This window comes from Pithys albifrons, chromosome 2, assembly GCF_047495875.1.
Source record: "Pithys albifrons albifrons isolate INPA30051 chromosome 2, PitAlb_v1, whole genome shotgun sequence".
NCBI lineage: Eukaryota > Metazoa > Chordata > Aves > Passeriformes > Thamnophilidae > Pithys > Pithys albifrons.
In genome coordinates this window covers 96,875,128-96,891,460 of record NC_092459.1, presented here as the reverse complement: position 1 = coordinate 96,891,460, position 16,333 = coordinate 96,875,128, and the positions used below count along the sequence as shown (strand labels likewise).

The 16,333-nt window shown below is 36.5% G+C and overlaps 1 protein-coding gene across 1 annotated transcript in view; it reads left to right on the top strand.

Moving 5' to 3' along the window:
* Window positions 1–16,333, top strand: part of GPATCH2 (G-patch domain containing 2) — a 127,531-nt gene that overhangs the window by 52,678 nt on the left and 58,520 nt on the right. The gene's annotated exons all lie outside the window — the stretch shown is intronic.

Below are 16,333 nucleotides of genomic sequence, written 5' to 3'. Positions count from 1 at the left end.
GGTGATAGAATTCAAATAATATTGCAATCTTTGAATCTGAAACCTGAACTTTTGTCTAAGATGAGATTAGCAAGCAAGGAGGAAGGCTGGGACATCAGTGTCACTGTTGGTCACAGTTTTGTAGGGTTATTAAATGCTTTTGGAAATAGGAACAAGAAGCAGTGATGAGGGGGAGTGGATGTTGCTTAGTTCTTTTAAAACTGTATTAGTGTTAAATTGACCCTGAGATGTGAGGTTTCAGGAAAGGAGTTGGGATGTGCATTAGATGAAAGGTAACAGCTGGAAGATAAGAACATTTCAGAACCATCAACATGGATGTTCTGTTCTGCAGAACCTCAGCTACCTCTGATTTCCAGGTGGCAGTGCTAAACATCCTCCAGAGTGCAAACCTAGCTTGGTGTGAACCCGGCAGATGATTTGAGTGCTTGCTGAAGGAGGACAACCTCCATTTGATTATATTGTAACAGAAAGTAGCTGAAACTGTTCAGAGAGAATTTTGAGTATGTCATTGAAATTGCTTCCCATTTCAATCAGGCAAAGCACAGGACCATCTGCTGAACACACAGGAAGACAGTTTCTGCAAGGGTTTCTACATTCAAGAAAGTTCAAGGACAATGACTGTTCAGAGCTCTGTCACAGTGAAGGCCAGATTCTTGTATGATGTGCTCAGCCATGCTTTATTAACTGCATTAGAGATGGTGACTAACAGCAGTGAAGTAGCTGGTTCTGGGCAGGTTGTTTCATAGTGTCTAACTCTTAATAATTTAACTTTGAACCTCAACTCTTAAGCACTTGGAAGACAGTGTGACTCTGAGTGACTATATGTTTTCAGTAGTTTCCTTTCCACGTCACCATTCTACTCCAAACAAACTTATCTCTGTTGATAGAGGTTCTGCATTCTGTCTACATGTAGCTAGTAATGATATAAAATACAACCTTTGTATATTTAAAACAATGCTACTTTGTTTACATATTAATATACCAGCATGACCAGTTTCACTTTCTATGTACTTTTTGCAGTTATGGTATTAAAAGAAACCCAGGTTTCTGTGAAGCTGAGCCTTTTAATCAAGGATGTTTAGGAGCTCACTTATTTGCTTTCTTGAGCTTGAATTTGGTATTTCCTTCAGAATTTTTTTTATGTGCTTTCTTAGTGTCACAACGTTATTCTGATTTCAACCCTGATTTTTGTGGTGGTATAATTAACAGACAGAGTACATTGATACAAAAAAAGACATCTACTGGTTTTGACACAGAGAATTAATTATGAAATAAAAGACAGATTTGTGCTCAGGCTAGCATTAGCCTAGCAGTTCAAAATATAAGCAGTCACCTTGGAATCATGTAACAGAAAGTGACACCCTTTCTTTTACTATAGGCTAAATATATCTTGTGAACTTTAGTTAGATAAATCATTTGTGTGTCAGTTTTATCTGTTATTCTATTTAATTAATTTGGAAAATAGTTGTTGCTTTCCTTTGGCAAGCAGAGTGTTCATGTTTGTTAAATACTTAAAAAAATGGTTATGCTTTTTGAAGTGGTTTAGATTATTATCAGAGAGGTTGTTCATTCTTACCAGAAAAAGGTGACATTCAGCATATCATTGGTAGCCAATTTTAAATGAAGTTTCAAAAGACTATCTATAATGCCGGTTTTCAACTCCTTTAATTAGTTTTTGCATGGAATACTTTGCACAAAGTGCTGGCATCGTATTTTGCTCTTGTTCCCTGCAAGTGAACACAATTTGGATGCCTTTAATGCAACTTTCCTTATTTTATGGCAACAAAGACTCCTCCAAATATCTCATGCTGATTAATACAGAAAAACATTGTGTTAGTGTGTTAATCTTGAGTGCACAAAGAACCACTGGAGGGTAAGAGGAGGGCATCTGGTGGATAAGCTTTCAATATGATGGGAATGATAACAGACCTACGACTGGTGCAGAAAACAGCTAATCTTTTACAGTATGTGATTAAAACCACTGCATATCTTCTCAAAATTTGTTTATTGAGGCAGAGGGGGAATAGTAGACAAAGAAGGACCTTAATTTTGAGAAGCCCAGACGTTCCAAGCTGCCACAATTTGTACTAGCTGCAGTGACCATTTCAAGTTTTTAGGCCTATATGTTCTGGGTGGGTTATTTTTGTGATGGATTGTCACTGTGATGGACGATCCCCTACTGCCTCCTCTATGTATTTGTCAGTACCAGTGTAGTTGTAGTAGGTTTGAGGCTTTTATAGTAAGAGTTCTTGGGAAGATCAAGAAGTTAAAAATCATCTTAGATTTTTGCATTACTAATGAAAGGCTTCTTTTATTACAGTGAAGGAGTGGTTATGAGGAAGAAAATGTAGATGGTGAGAAATCAGCTTTGGAAATCAGTAATTAATTCTTCATTTTCTTCTGAATAACAGACCTTTGTGCATTTTCTAGTTCCAGTGTAATTGACATTCTAAAGCAGATTGGAGCTTTCTTTAGAAGACAGGGATTTTCAAAGATTTAGAAAAGACTTTAAACTATTCCTGTTGCTTCCCACAAAGGGTTTAGCAGTTTTGGCCTTTATAAAGATGACTAGGAATTGAAGTATTTACAAAACAGTGTGTAATAGTATGTAACACTTTCCTAGGCTACGAAGTATGGCAATTTTCAGACACTTACACTGCCTTCTGCTGAGTTGGCAGTGAAGCCACCAGCAAGTGACTGTTGGGTGTTCTCCAGACTTACAAAAACCACATGTAGAACTAGCTGGTTTGTAGGTTTTGTACATGAATGTTTAGTATGTGCTCTTCAGAGCTGTATTCAAACACTAACTATTCCTATACGCTGGCAAGAATTAAGGTAAGACTAGAAGTTTTAAGTTAGTGTACATCCAAGTTTGTGAGAAGATAGTAAGAAGTTGCATCCATTAAAAACATCCTGTGTGTAAATGTTTTCTGAACATTCACCAAAGATAGACATGACAATCTGGGTTGAAGTGTTTGGGTCTCAGTTTTGTGCACAAACTGGTTATATTTAATAGCACTTCCATTAAGCAATGTGTAACATTTTAGTTACCAGTGCTGTTGAAGTTTCATTTGGATTTAAGAGATACATATGTATTCATATATATTTTCATAAAATGAAGTAAATTGAGGCTTTTGGTGTGAGTTGCAGGAATGTAATGAACATGGAATGGAATCAGGTCCTTTCTCATTAAATTCAAAAGCACCTGCTATATTATTATTTGGCTGTAAACCAAAAGAAAGAATGGTTTAGTTAAAGCTGGGGGCAGGGTGGAAATCACTTAATCAAATTTATACAGCTTTTTGAAAGTTACTGGAACTAAAGTAGTTGGTGATGTAATGTATGAAGTCAAAGAGTGTTTTGCTATGCTGGAGAAAACTAATGGAAACATTCACTTGGGGTAAGACAAATGGTATTAAATGAGAAAACACACCATGAATTGCAAATGGAGCTGAGTTAATTTGTTGCTACAGTAGTGTTGCCCTACTGTTAAATGAAGGCTGTGTAATTATCTTGCTGGCAGAGATAATGTCAAAACCTCATTTCTCCTTACATGCCTCATTTTTACATGAGGGCTAATTGAGCTGCAAGGTGACAACTGATTATATATAGCTATCATCAGGTCCTCTTGCTCAATTTGCAAATAATGTTATCTTTTTTAGGTGATGATTTTTATCACATGTCAAATTAAGGCATTAAAAAAACTTTTTAAAGCTATTTTGGTAATTTGTAGCATTGCATTTCTGTCATCATTTTATTTATATTTTTCAGAATTAATTCTTCCTCTAAGATTCTTGATGTCTGTTTACTTACTATCTGTATATTTAAAACACAGACACGTGTACTAGTCACTTTTTCATGCCTCTTGATCATTATGAATGAAAGGGCACTTCATAATCCTAACTATATTAAGTTTTTTTAACTTTTCTCTTTGGTTTCTCGTTTATTGGAAATGCTGCTGAATAATTTTTGTTAACAATTTTCAGGTTTAAAAAATACCTGGACTTAAAGCTTTTCTTTATGCCCAGAGAAGCCCAACAATACTTTGTCAGGTAACAACACCTTTACCTGTCTTTACACAAAATCACAGAATGGGTAAGGTTGGGAGGGACCACAGAGGGTCATCTGGTCCAAACTCCCCACTCAAGCAGCATCATCCCAGAGCACATGGCACAGGATTGTGTCCAGAGAGTTCTTGAATGTCTCCAGTGAGGGAGACTCCACACCTCTCTGGGCAATCTGTTTCAGTGCTCTGTCACTCCCACAGTAAAGAAGTTCTTCTTCATGTTCAGGTGGAACTTCCTGTGCATCAGTTTCTGCCCGTTGCCTCTTGTCCTGTTGCTTGGCACCAGTGAGCAAAGCCTGGATCCATCCTCTTGACATCCTCCCTTCAGATTCCTATAGAAATTCTTATGGTCCCCTCTCACTCATCTCTTTTTGTGGCTGAACATGCCCAACTCCCTCAGCCTTTCCTCATAAGAGAGATGCTCCAGTCTCTTAAATATCTTTTTGCCCCCCTTTGGACTCTCTTGAGGAGCTCCACATCTCTCTTGTACTGAGATGCCCAGAACTGGGCATAGCACTCCAGATGTGCCTCACTAGGGCTGAGTAGGAGGGGCAGGATCACCTCCCTCAACCTGCTGGCAATATTCTTCTAATGCACCCCAGGACACCACTGGCCTTCTTGTCCACAAGGGCACGGTGCTGGCTCATGGACAGCTTATAGTCCATCAGGTTCCCCAGCTCCTTCCTTCTCCCTAAAGCTGCTTTCCAGCAGGTCAGGCCCCAGCCTGTACTGGTGCATAAGGTTATTCTCCCCCAGGTGTAGGACCCTGCATTTGCCTTTGTTGAACTTCAGAAGGTTCCTCTCTGCCCATCTCTCCAACCTGTCAAGGTGCCTCTGAAGGGCTGCACAGCACTCTGGGGTATCAGCCACTCCTCCCAGCTTTACATCCCTTCATCCAAGTCATTAATGGATAAGTTGTACAATACTGGGCCCAGAACTGAACCTTGCAGGGCATCACTAGTGACAGGCCTCCAGTTAGACCCTCTGCCACCAATTATGACCCTCTGCGATCTGCCATTCAGCCAGTTCTCAATCCAACTGACTGCTCATCCAATCAACACTTCCCGAGTTTGCATATGAGGCTGATGTGAGAGACAGTGCCAAAAGCCTTGAAGTCAAGGTAGACAATATTCACTGCCCTCCTCTCATCCATCCATGCAGCTGTCTCATCACAGAAGGCAATCATGTGGCCAAGATTCATGATGATAAAAGGAGCCACTTCACTTTCTCAATGCAAAACTGAAGGCAAACGTCATTTGCCCTGATGCTTTCTCTTGGTCTGTTTAGTCCCTGCTTTACCTGTAGATGCAGTGCAGCCTCTTTTCCAAGATCTCCAGCTACGTTCACAAGAACTAAAATAAAAACATTTTACATTCTACTAAACTGAATGAGCCAATGTGGATTTCCACGTTCTTGCCCAATAGTGCTGAACTACAGAAGCAATGTGTGAAACGAGCCTTAAGAACATGCATGGAAAAGGAAAACTTTGAAAATCGGGCTCTAATGCTGGAAAAAACCAGTTTTCACAACTCTTCATGAATTTCTGGCATTATTTGGGGATACTGTTCATGAAGTGTATATTATGTATTTGACAAATAGTCTAGTCTGAAGTCATCTTAGTGTATTGGCTCCACTTTCCTCTTGCACATGCAACTTGAACTGAAGTGGAACCTGGGAAGTATCATATCTGTGTAATGACTGTTTTGTGTTTCAGGCCAGTCAGATTCCACCAGGGGGTGATTGTAGTCTAAGTGGTATTTTATAACAAATTTAAAATAGGAAATTATTTTAATTTTTAAAAGTAAAAATAGGCTGCGACGGTTTGTGTTGTGTTAAATACGTCACAAAAATAAAGCATCGTAACTTCTGATTGATTGAAGTTTAATAATGTGAGACCTTCTTGTTTGCTAAGCCCCTATACTTATTCAGGATTGAAAACAAATGCATGCTTTAATTCTCAGATCTTTTATTGAACTTAAATATGTGGGTTTGTATTTTAAGTAGACATACTCCTTCATTGGACATGTTGAAGTTCAGCTCTGACTTAGCTTTTAGAGAAGTGACATAATTATGCAAAATTGTCTAAATATACAGACTTCTATTTTACTTTACACCAGGCAATAAGATAATTAAACAGTGCTTTGAGATGAAAACCTGAGAGGTGCCTCAGTATTTTCTTATACTGATACTCTTTTTCCGGGCTATTTGCATCTTACCGTGCAGGAAAGATACTTTTCTTTATTGGAAACCTCATGACTGAGGCCTTAAGTCGTTTTACTTTTTTAGATTGTTCTGCATTTGGAAATTAAATGATGCTGCTTAAAAAAAAGAAATTACTCCAAGACAATTCTGTCTCTTGCTTGTCTGACATCAGGGAAAGGGAGGGGAAAAAAAAAATCAGAGAGCTTCTCCTGGATGAAAGGAGTTACTTGAAAGTGAAATGTGCAAATCCATCAGTGATATTTTAATAATGCTGGGTCATGTCGAGTTCTGAATAATTTAATCATTTGGTGTATGTTTGCACTTCTGTATGAGACTTTATTGGAAAATACCTTTTTAATGACTGACTTGAATCCTGAACTATTTTTTTAATAACTTCATTGTTCATGTGATAGTTCTATAAATCTGAGAGTGTATAGTAAGTTTATACTTATTAAATTCTTCATAAATATAACACAGTTCTCCCTCATAGCTAACACAGGAACTGAAGGATACTGCTGATCTAACAATACCAGAAAGGTTAGGTTTTTACTGGGTTTAAGGAGCATATGTATCCATTAACCAGGTCAAACCAACATTTTATTTTATTTTTTTTGGTAGTTGTGCCTTTTGAATGACTTGCAGGTAGAATCATTTCTGCTGTATCTATGTACTACTTGCTGTGTGGTCCTAGTTAACTCTCTTTACTGATGACCTTCAGCCTAGTTTGAGCCTGAAAAGAATTTTTTTTTTCTTCATTAAGCAACTTGACTAAAACCTTGACTTTTTCCCTCCTGCCTTAAATGACTGCCTGTAATGAACAGCAGAAACATTACTCTTGGTTTCCATATATTGAGTTCTAGGGGTTTTAAAATATTGTAGACATTAGAGAAATTGTCAGGTTTTCTTCATAATATATCCATGACTGCTAATGGAAAATAAATCCATGCTTCACAAGATTTTCACTTTAGATAAAGGTAATTGTTTTAAAAATGGAAAAAGAAATGAGTATCGAGAGTATTCTAATAAAACCAGGAAATATTTTAGACAGCATTTGTCTACCTGAATATTTACCAATATTGAGGAAAACAGCAGCAGTGAGTAACCAGTTTCCACTTTTAATTTGTTAATGCAATAAGAAGCCTGTGGTAAAAGTACATGATTTTTTGCATGGCATTATTTTCTTAAGCTTGCTTATTTTTTATTTCCGAAACATTAGCACATTGTTCATTGTGGGGTTTTTGTAGCCTGTCTGAAAAGTACACTCCCATTGTACTTAAGGTAAAATTATTTCTTTATAGATATGTAAGTAAATATTAGTTTACAAATACAGAAGAGTTACAACACTGACTCACTGGATTCTGAAGCAAGTGTAAAGTTTTATTCCTCTGTTAAAGAATTAGAACTTCAGAGATGCTCTGAAATGTGTATTCTGTAACTACAAAGTCTGACATTCCAAAACATCCAAGATAATAGTTCCAAATATGCCAGGAGTAACATTGGTGGTATTCACTGCAGGTGCTTGTGGGGACTGGCGGAGCTCTGAGGATGTTGGGCTGCCCTCGTTTGTGACCTCATAATTTCCAGAAGCAGGTGGAGGTGGCAATTATAGCTATGACCACTATCTTGAACCTTCTGTAGAAGGTGATGAATTGTAAATGGCTAGACCCGGTGCACAACAATAAACTCAAATAAATCTTCAATGTGTAATAATGACAAGACCGAAAGACTGGCAGTTATAACAAGGCTGCTGTTGTCACCCACTTTACTGTAGCCTTGATATCCATCATTATCAGCTGGAGCTAGCTCAAGAGTCGGACAAGAAGGTCTGAAGAAGGATGAGTTGTTTGCGCTGAAGCGTCCAGTAGGTCCCATCTGGCAGAGAGTAAATGGGATTTTTTTGCCTGTTCACTGGGCCAGAGCTGTCCATCATTTTGGGCAGATATCTGATCACTTCATGCTGTGGGACAATATGGCTTTGTGCTGTTTGGTACAGCAATGGCAATTAAAATAACTAAATTTTTCATTTATTTCAGGCTTCTGTTTTACCTCACCCAAAGGTGATCCTAAGAAGTGATCTTTACATTAGCAAAGCTTTTCATTTCTTTGAGTCAGGAAGCCAAGTGAGACCGGTCAATGCCAAGTTACTGAAAACTTTAAGGTGGTAATGCAAAAAGATTTAGAAATACATGCACATGCACAATGGACATTTTTTGTCTGTGTTTTCCCAGTAGCATGCTTTAGACTACCTGAAAATATCAAAACAGAACATAGAAACTGGTTGAAATGCAAAATCATCTTAAATGCTTGTACTGAAGTAGCAGAAATGCTTAGCCCCTGGCAAGTTTCTTGTAATTACTGTAAATCCTAATTGTCTTAATGCATCTTAACTTGATACTTTTCTCTGCTAAGTACAGCTCTGCTGAGTTTACATCAGATGTGTAGCTTTCAAATTTATTTATCAGACAAGCATGAAGGATTATTCCCAAAAATATTGTACACAAGAAATGAAATGTGGAAACTGACTACTGCTTGGTTTAACATGGCAGTTTATCTAATATTTGTTTGATCTTTAGACTTTTCTATCAGATCATAGGATTAATCAACATAACATGTTAATCAGTGAATCCCAGATTGATTCCCCCTGCCTTAGAGGTATAGCACATCTTCAACAGCAGACAATTCAGTTTATTGAATATTAATTTATGAAGTTAATATAATTGCACTTTGTAAATTTGTTTTGTACTTCTGTTTTAAGATAGTTGCAAGAAAAAAAATGCCATCAGATGCCATCATTTTAAAATGAAGGTGATTTTAGTAGAGGTTAGAATTTTATGATATCTAGATTGGAAGTTGCTTAACAGCGGTTTGTTCTGTAAAGCTGTCTTATTTTGCATTCAGGTTGGCTCTTACAAAGCTTAATCCTGGCTTTAAAAGATTGAGAGTTGTGAAGTGATGCATTATAGATATGTAGAGTCAGGTGTTCTTTTAATTTTAAAAGTATTAAATGCAATGGGAAGTATTATTCAAGCTTGTATATTTTTTGTTTGTTTTTCAGAAATGTTACATTTTATGCAGCCTCAGCTGTGTGATAATATTCATTTTATAAACATTTTAATGTCTATGATGAATAAAAGTCTATAATGCAGGTTCAGTAACTGATGTCCAGGTCAACTGACATACCATCATTCATTTTTTCTTTATTTCATAATAAATCTCGAAGCCTCGAGGCATTAGAACCATGCAGATTTCTCTGCATTTTATTGTCTTGACGGAATAGCAACTTCCAAATTTGAAGTAACGGCATATTGTGTTCCATCTCTGTAGACTTAGCTCAAAACAGCAGTAGCCACATGAAAATATATGTCAAGAACACTGTTTTCTCATATTGGAATTTAGGCAATTTGTTTTCAGTCAGAGAGCTGTTTCTAACCTATTTTTGGAGCCCCTCTGTGGCCTGACCATACGTTCTAACATAATTTATGGTGGCACTGTAACATATGGACTTTTCATCATTGTCCAGCTGAAATCCTCTGTTGGACATAGATGCAACTCCAAACGCAAGCTCCCGAGGCAGGTATTTGAGAGTACTATTTAGTTTTGTGTAAGCTGAATTCATCACTGTGTCTAGCATAGTGTCAGGGTTCTTCTGTGCTTTTTCTTTTCAACAGTAATAAGATATTTCTTGTGTGTATTCTGTCTGCAAATTGTCAATTAAATTTGGAATTTTTGTTAGCAAATAAACTAATTCCTGATGAGTATGAGCATTGTGATACCTCGAAGCTTCAGGTTCTGATTGGGCTGGACAATACAGAAATAGAAGGCAAAAATAGTCCTAGACCTAGGGAGGTTTACAGTTTTAAACACCTAGAACAGTAGAAGCAGGAAGTAAAAATACTATCTCACAAGTGCCAATACCTTGTGACTGAAACAATATTGTGTTTTAATGGGTGTATTTTGCTTCTATTGCTTTTTGGACGTAAGAGCATCAGTTAGGGGAGGAGAAAAGACAGCAAGGGGCTGGTGTGGGAAAAATAAAGGAAAGACAGTGAAATAGAATGGGATGAATTTGAAGGCAACTCACTAAATATAAATAAATTTAAAGACAGAAGAAAAGTTTTTATGTGCTTTTGCTTTTGTTTCCTGTAAGAATTGATATAGCAAATGATATGCAGCTGACATTAAAACTTTCGTGACAGTAACTGGGAACTTTGAAGTCATATAGATACTAATAGTAAAGTAATATTTAGTGTTGTTGTCTAATATTCACGTTTTTAAGCTGTAAATAAAGCTTTTTCCATATGTCTGTGCTTTTAAAGTCTGTGTCCAACAAAACAGAAGAACTGAGGAAGATTAAAAATAATTTTAATAATTTTTAATGGTGTCTTCATTTTCTATACCTAATAAATCTTAATTGCACTAATTAGAAGTTAAAGTATGCAGGGGGTTTTAGCAGCTGCATGTCTTAAAAAGGTGGGCTCATTCTTTTGTTGACTAATAACAGGTTCAGGTACTAAGAGGATATTAAGACAAAATGTAAACACTTCAGTAAATACTTTGCTCGCTTCTGCTTGCTACAGAAAAATAGATATAATATTTTTTTACAAAGTAATTTTTATTGTTCCCTAGTGTCATATTCAGTGCATGTGCAGGCCATTGGGCATTTCAACGTCAGACCAAAAAGAAGTGACACAGGGAAATGTACAAACATAGCAAATGTACAGGTGTGACCTAAACCCAGTCTTTCTTGCAGAGCTTAGATATTTGAGGCAGGGTTGTAAGCACCTTCCTTTCTCGACAAAAAAAAAAATTAGATTTCGGAGCCTTCTCTTGAGAAGTGTACTTAAATCTGTATGGGCATCCTGGAGAGTGATGGTGGTGGCAGTGGCAGAAGCTTCATCCATTCTTTGTGTAACTGCTCACCACTGGTTGTACTGAGCAGGGTAAGCACAAGCTCTGCATTCATTGCCCATCTCTGCCAGCAAAGCCCTTCTGTAGCCCCCTTTTTGCATCACTGGCAGTCTCTTGTAGTGACCAGTTCATACTGCTGAGTGCAGGCACCGCTCTCTTGCTGCTGAGCAGAACAGAAAGTAGGACTTGGGGGAAAGAAGTGAAGCAAGCAAGAAAGCAAACTGTTGGTTGGACTCGTAGTTTTCCCCTCTGGAAGTACACCAGGGTTTTTCCAATTACTGTCTTTAATAATGTGTGAATTCTACACATAGGGCTGCTTATACCTTTATATGCATAAATTTTTACTAAATTTATTTTTTGGGAAGAAATTCTTTTTTGAATACTGCAGTTTTGCACACTAAGTTGTCTTGTTAATACAATGGAATTGAGTTACTGCAGTGATGGATTTGAAAAGCTGGGTAGAGTGTTGGTATTCTCACAGTGGGCCCAATACTGGTTGTTACACTAATGCGTTTATCACCTGCTGTACTCTAATGATGCTTTTCTCTCTTCTGTAACTACAGTTTCCTGGCTTTTTGCCCTGCAGATCTTTTAGTGTGAAAAGAATTAGTACAAGAAAACCTTACCAAATTCATTATTTTGTTCATAGAAACCTATTGTGTAACAAAAATTACGATGGAAGCAGAAGCCTTTATAGTCTGTTTGCAGCGGTACAAGATACAAACTTAAACACAAACTTGTAGCAATTACTTCAATTTTTTTCTCCCCTACTTGATCTTCATACTGTAAAAAAAAAATGACTCAGCATTTTGAAACATGGTAATCATCAAACCAGTACAAGAATCTTCAAGCAGATGTCATCCTACTTTGTTTGTTTGTTTTGTTGTAATACTGTTTGTCTATAAAAGGCTAATAATTCTAGCCCAAGAATACATAGAAACAGTTACAGTAGTACATCGTTTGGCCTGTTTTCCACAGTTGTGTTACAGCTAAACATTCTTTTCTTGAATAGTGTAGAGCAAAAGGACCTGATATGATATGAGCATCTCTACACCAAGAACTGTCTTGGAAATCTAAATTAGTTTTGTTATAAAGCTCAGATTCCTTACACAGAGATCATTGTGTATATTTTTAATTACATGACTGCTCTGTCATTTCTACTGTTTGCATTTGTAGACAGTTTATTCTAGAGGAAAAACATTCAATCATTTAAATATGTGATATGAGCTGATTATTTGGATGTATTCCACAAGATAAATTCTTAAAGACTCTGAAATCTCTTAAAATAGTTATTCATCATTTCAAGCAAAGTTTTCAGAAAGCCTGTGTAATTACAGGATAATTGTGTAATTGCACATCTTAATTATTATATTTCTAACTTAGCAAGTTATATATATTTGCACTAATTATGCTACCAAAATGTTTAATTACTAAATTATAGTTGCATATGGGGGAGACTTTAATTTGCCAATCGAAAACAAGTTTGTAGCTGGTATTCTGCAAGCGTAGTTTTGTTGAAAATAAATATATTGAACATAAAAGTGCTTATGTACTTATTGTGGTGTTCTCAGGTTGAACAGAAATAACAAAATGATTGTCTGAGAGAAATATTCATGATGATATAGCTGAAGACAGGATAGGGATATACCAGCAGATGAAACAGGAGAAAGAATTTAGTAGACACAAATAGATTTTAATTGTTACAGCAGAGAACAAATAAAACCAGTTTTTACAACATGATGTCTATATCTACTATTTATACCCACCTCATACAGTTCTTCACTCTTACTTCTAATATTTCAGTAACACTGTTTGGGTTATCTTTTTTTTTTTTTTTTAGTATATGGCACTCACTTATTTAATCTCTGCAGAGAATGCTCACAGCCTTTGTCATATCAGTCAATAGTGTGTGTCAGCTTTGACTTAGCTTTTTTCCTAAATCATGTTGTTTGACTGTCTTGCTAAGAAACAGCCTTTCTTTTTCTGTCTTTCTACACAGTTTTAATCTTTTGCTCAGGCTCACATCTTTCTGTATTTTCAGTTACAGTTTCTTGTTTAGTCTTGACAAAATCATTCTTGCCTGTTTATACCCATTTAGAATGTGGTGACAAAGATGGTTTTCTTAGCGGAATGTCTTTGCAGTATTATCCTTCTAGTGACTTCCCTTCCCTACTTTTTGCCAAATTTCAGGTGCTTTTCTTTCTTATAGGTTCCTTCCACATTTGCTTTTTTGTAGGCAACAATCCAGTATGGCAAGATGTCTGAGTTTAAAATGTAGTTTAAGATTCACACCTTGCTTTTGGGGCATTTATGTGTGAGTTTGGTATGGTGAGTTTTGTGGGTGGTGAGTTTAGTTGTGCCACGTAGCTCTGTGTACAAGATACTAATATAATGTATTATCATAATCTTTATGCATTTTTTTCTTCAGGTACCTCTAATATGAATGTAGTTAAACACCAAAAGCAAAAAACAATTCCTACAGTATGATGATATATCAGTCATACTTTCTTGTATTGTCACTTACCTGCTGTTTCAAAACAAAGAAGTCAGTTCTTGAGTGTTTTTTCTATAAAGCTGAAAATCTCCATCGTTGCATCTCTCTATTCATTTTGCCTCATGATGCATGAGCTTATCCTAGGAAAGTTGATTTTGGCTAATCTATCTTCTTGCAATCTTCAATTTATTACATTAATAATCAGAAGTTAAAGTTTACATGCTTTTCTTTGTAGTGACTGACAGTCTTTGAAGCCCTGTATGTCATGCTTTCCCTCTATTTTCTTCACACTAAGCCAACAATATGGTGTGTGACTGAGTTACAATACGAGGAACGAGAGTCCTGTCACCATCAATGTGTTCCCAGAAGATCACAGAAAGGGTTATGTTGGAAGGGACCACAGTGGGTCATCTGGTCCAACCTCCCTGCTAAGACAGTGTCGTCATAGAATGATGTCCACTTCATGAGTTTATCATTTTCATAGCATGAAGCTTCCACTATGTTTTATAAGAAAGTGATAGGGCTTGGAGAAAACCCTCACTGGGAGAGTTTTGCAAATGTCAGTCCATCCCCTTGAACAGAGTTTTGGTAAACCGGTATTTTCCCAGGAGGGGAGATGGGCGTTTAATTAAAAAATTCAGTTACCAAACCCCAGCAGCCTCTTTCAAAAGGACAGCTTTAGACAGTGAAAGCTTCATTTGTCTGCACTTGCCACAGTTAGATTGCCTGCATGCTGGTCACTCTGACTTACTGGGGGTTTTTTTCCCAGTTTTGCATTCTTAGCTTTTTGCTGTTCAGTATCTTAATCATACTCTTTGGAGTGCTGCTAGGAATAGGTCTATGGGAAGAAGATTCCCCACTGTAATTATTTCTGAAAATGATCAACTGCGATTTTAATCCATTATATATATAGTAGGTGGTGTATTGATTTTTGACTAATGTTAATTTTTAATAGACCTGTCATGAAGTATCAAGTCCGATTCTTTAGAGAATTCTTTAGGCTTAGATGTACTTTGTAACTCTTATATGATGCAGCAGGTGTAGTCACCTTAAAACAGTTGCGTTATCTCACTTAATGAGACTTAAGACATTCTTCCAAGCATGTCAAGTGGATCACTCTCACAGCTCTGTTTGTTAAAAAAGAGATGGTGTCTTGCACCAAAACCAAACAATAAGCCTCACTTTTTTTTTCCACAAATGTCATTCATCATCAGTAATGCTCTGTCTGATGGTGTGTATACTTAATTTGTGTAATTAGCACCTAAAAGAATTTGAAGTCAGATAAAGAAGAGTTTTCTTTTTGCCAGGGAGATGAGCATATGTTCTGTGGGAATAGGAGACTTCTGAGTAGGGGAAGTAAACAAGTGATCAATTTTATTTATCTCTCAATTTGACTGAATAGATGTAGACAACTGATATGTCCCAATAGTGAAATTCTTGGTCACAGTTCCTATGGATGAATTCTTGTTCCTTCCTGTGCAGTCATCGCTGACAGCTGCTGAGTCTTAGTTTTCCTGAAAATATATTCTTTCTTCAGTTCCTAAACTATTGCCTGTTTTCACTTTGCTACATAATTGTGTGTTTATGGAAGGTGTTCTCTGACACCAATTCTTAGATGTTTCGTTTTGTGAATATTGAAAAGGAACATGTTTTTACACCCTTAAGTGGTTAGGTACTTACCTGATTATTATCAAGAAAACTTTAAGGGACTATTAAAAAAATAAACTACCCTTTTGTTAACTATTTCCTCATATGACTGCTGACATTTTAGTCTATTTCTAGGATTTCATGTTCCGGTTTTCAACTAAAATATTTTTGTCTAATAATTATATTTTATTCATAAGAAATGCATACTGTGCATCCAAATACATACTTCTAAAAAAAAGACAAAAGGACACCTAGACCTGTGCATATACTTTGTGCACAAACATTTTAATTTCTTCTTTGCAGATAACTGAAGTAGCATACTAGTGTATGAAACAATAAAAATCTCAATATGTGAGATTGCTGTTAATTCACAAGTTTTTATCAACGTCGTATTTTGTGGAGGATACAAATCTGAAATAGAATGTTAGAAAAACATTGGGAGACTCTTCAGATACATTGTGCTTTAATTTATAATTTATAATCTATACATACTGTATAAACTATATAAAGAATCAAGCAATCATGTCTTTCAGTGTTATCTATTGCCATCATTCCCCATGCATTGAGGCTCTCACTATAGCTATTACTATAAAACGTTCCCTAAGTACATAAAGGCTCTAATCGTTAAGATTTTTATTACCAGCCACACATACAGAGCTGCAAATTGCCTTGTTTCAGATTTATTATGTATTACTCTAGAAATTCTATAAAGATCAAAAGAACTGATTACAATGTTGACCTTTGCATTAACTCATCTGAATTTAAATTCAAGTGTTTGATTTGGGAAAATAAGTCCATTTATCATAGGTCTGCTACTGAGGGGATTGTGCAGCCCTGATTGGGAGTGCTGAGACCAAATTTATTTATTGAGCATGGGCTTGAAAATTGTTTGTAGGACAAGAGGAACAAAAGTTTGACCTGCCATTGTGTTGCACCCAGGGAACAATGTGGCTGCAGCCCTTTTCAAATATCTAGCAGTTTGTTTTTGCTAAAGGGCCAAAATATATTTATAGTTT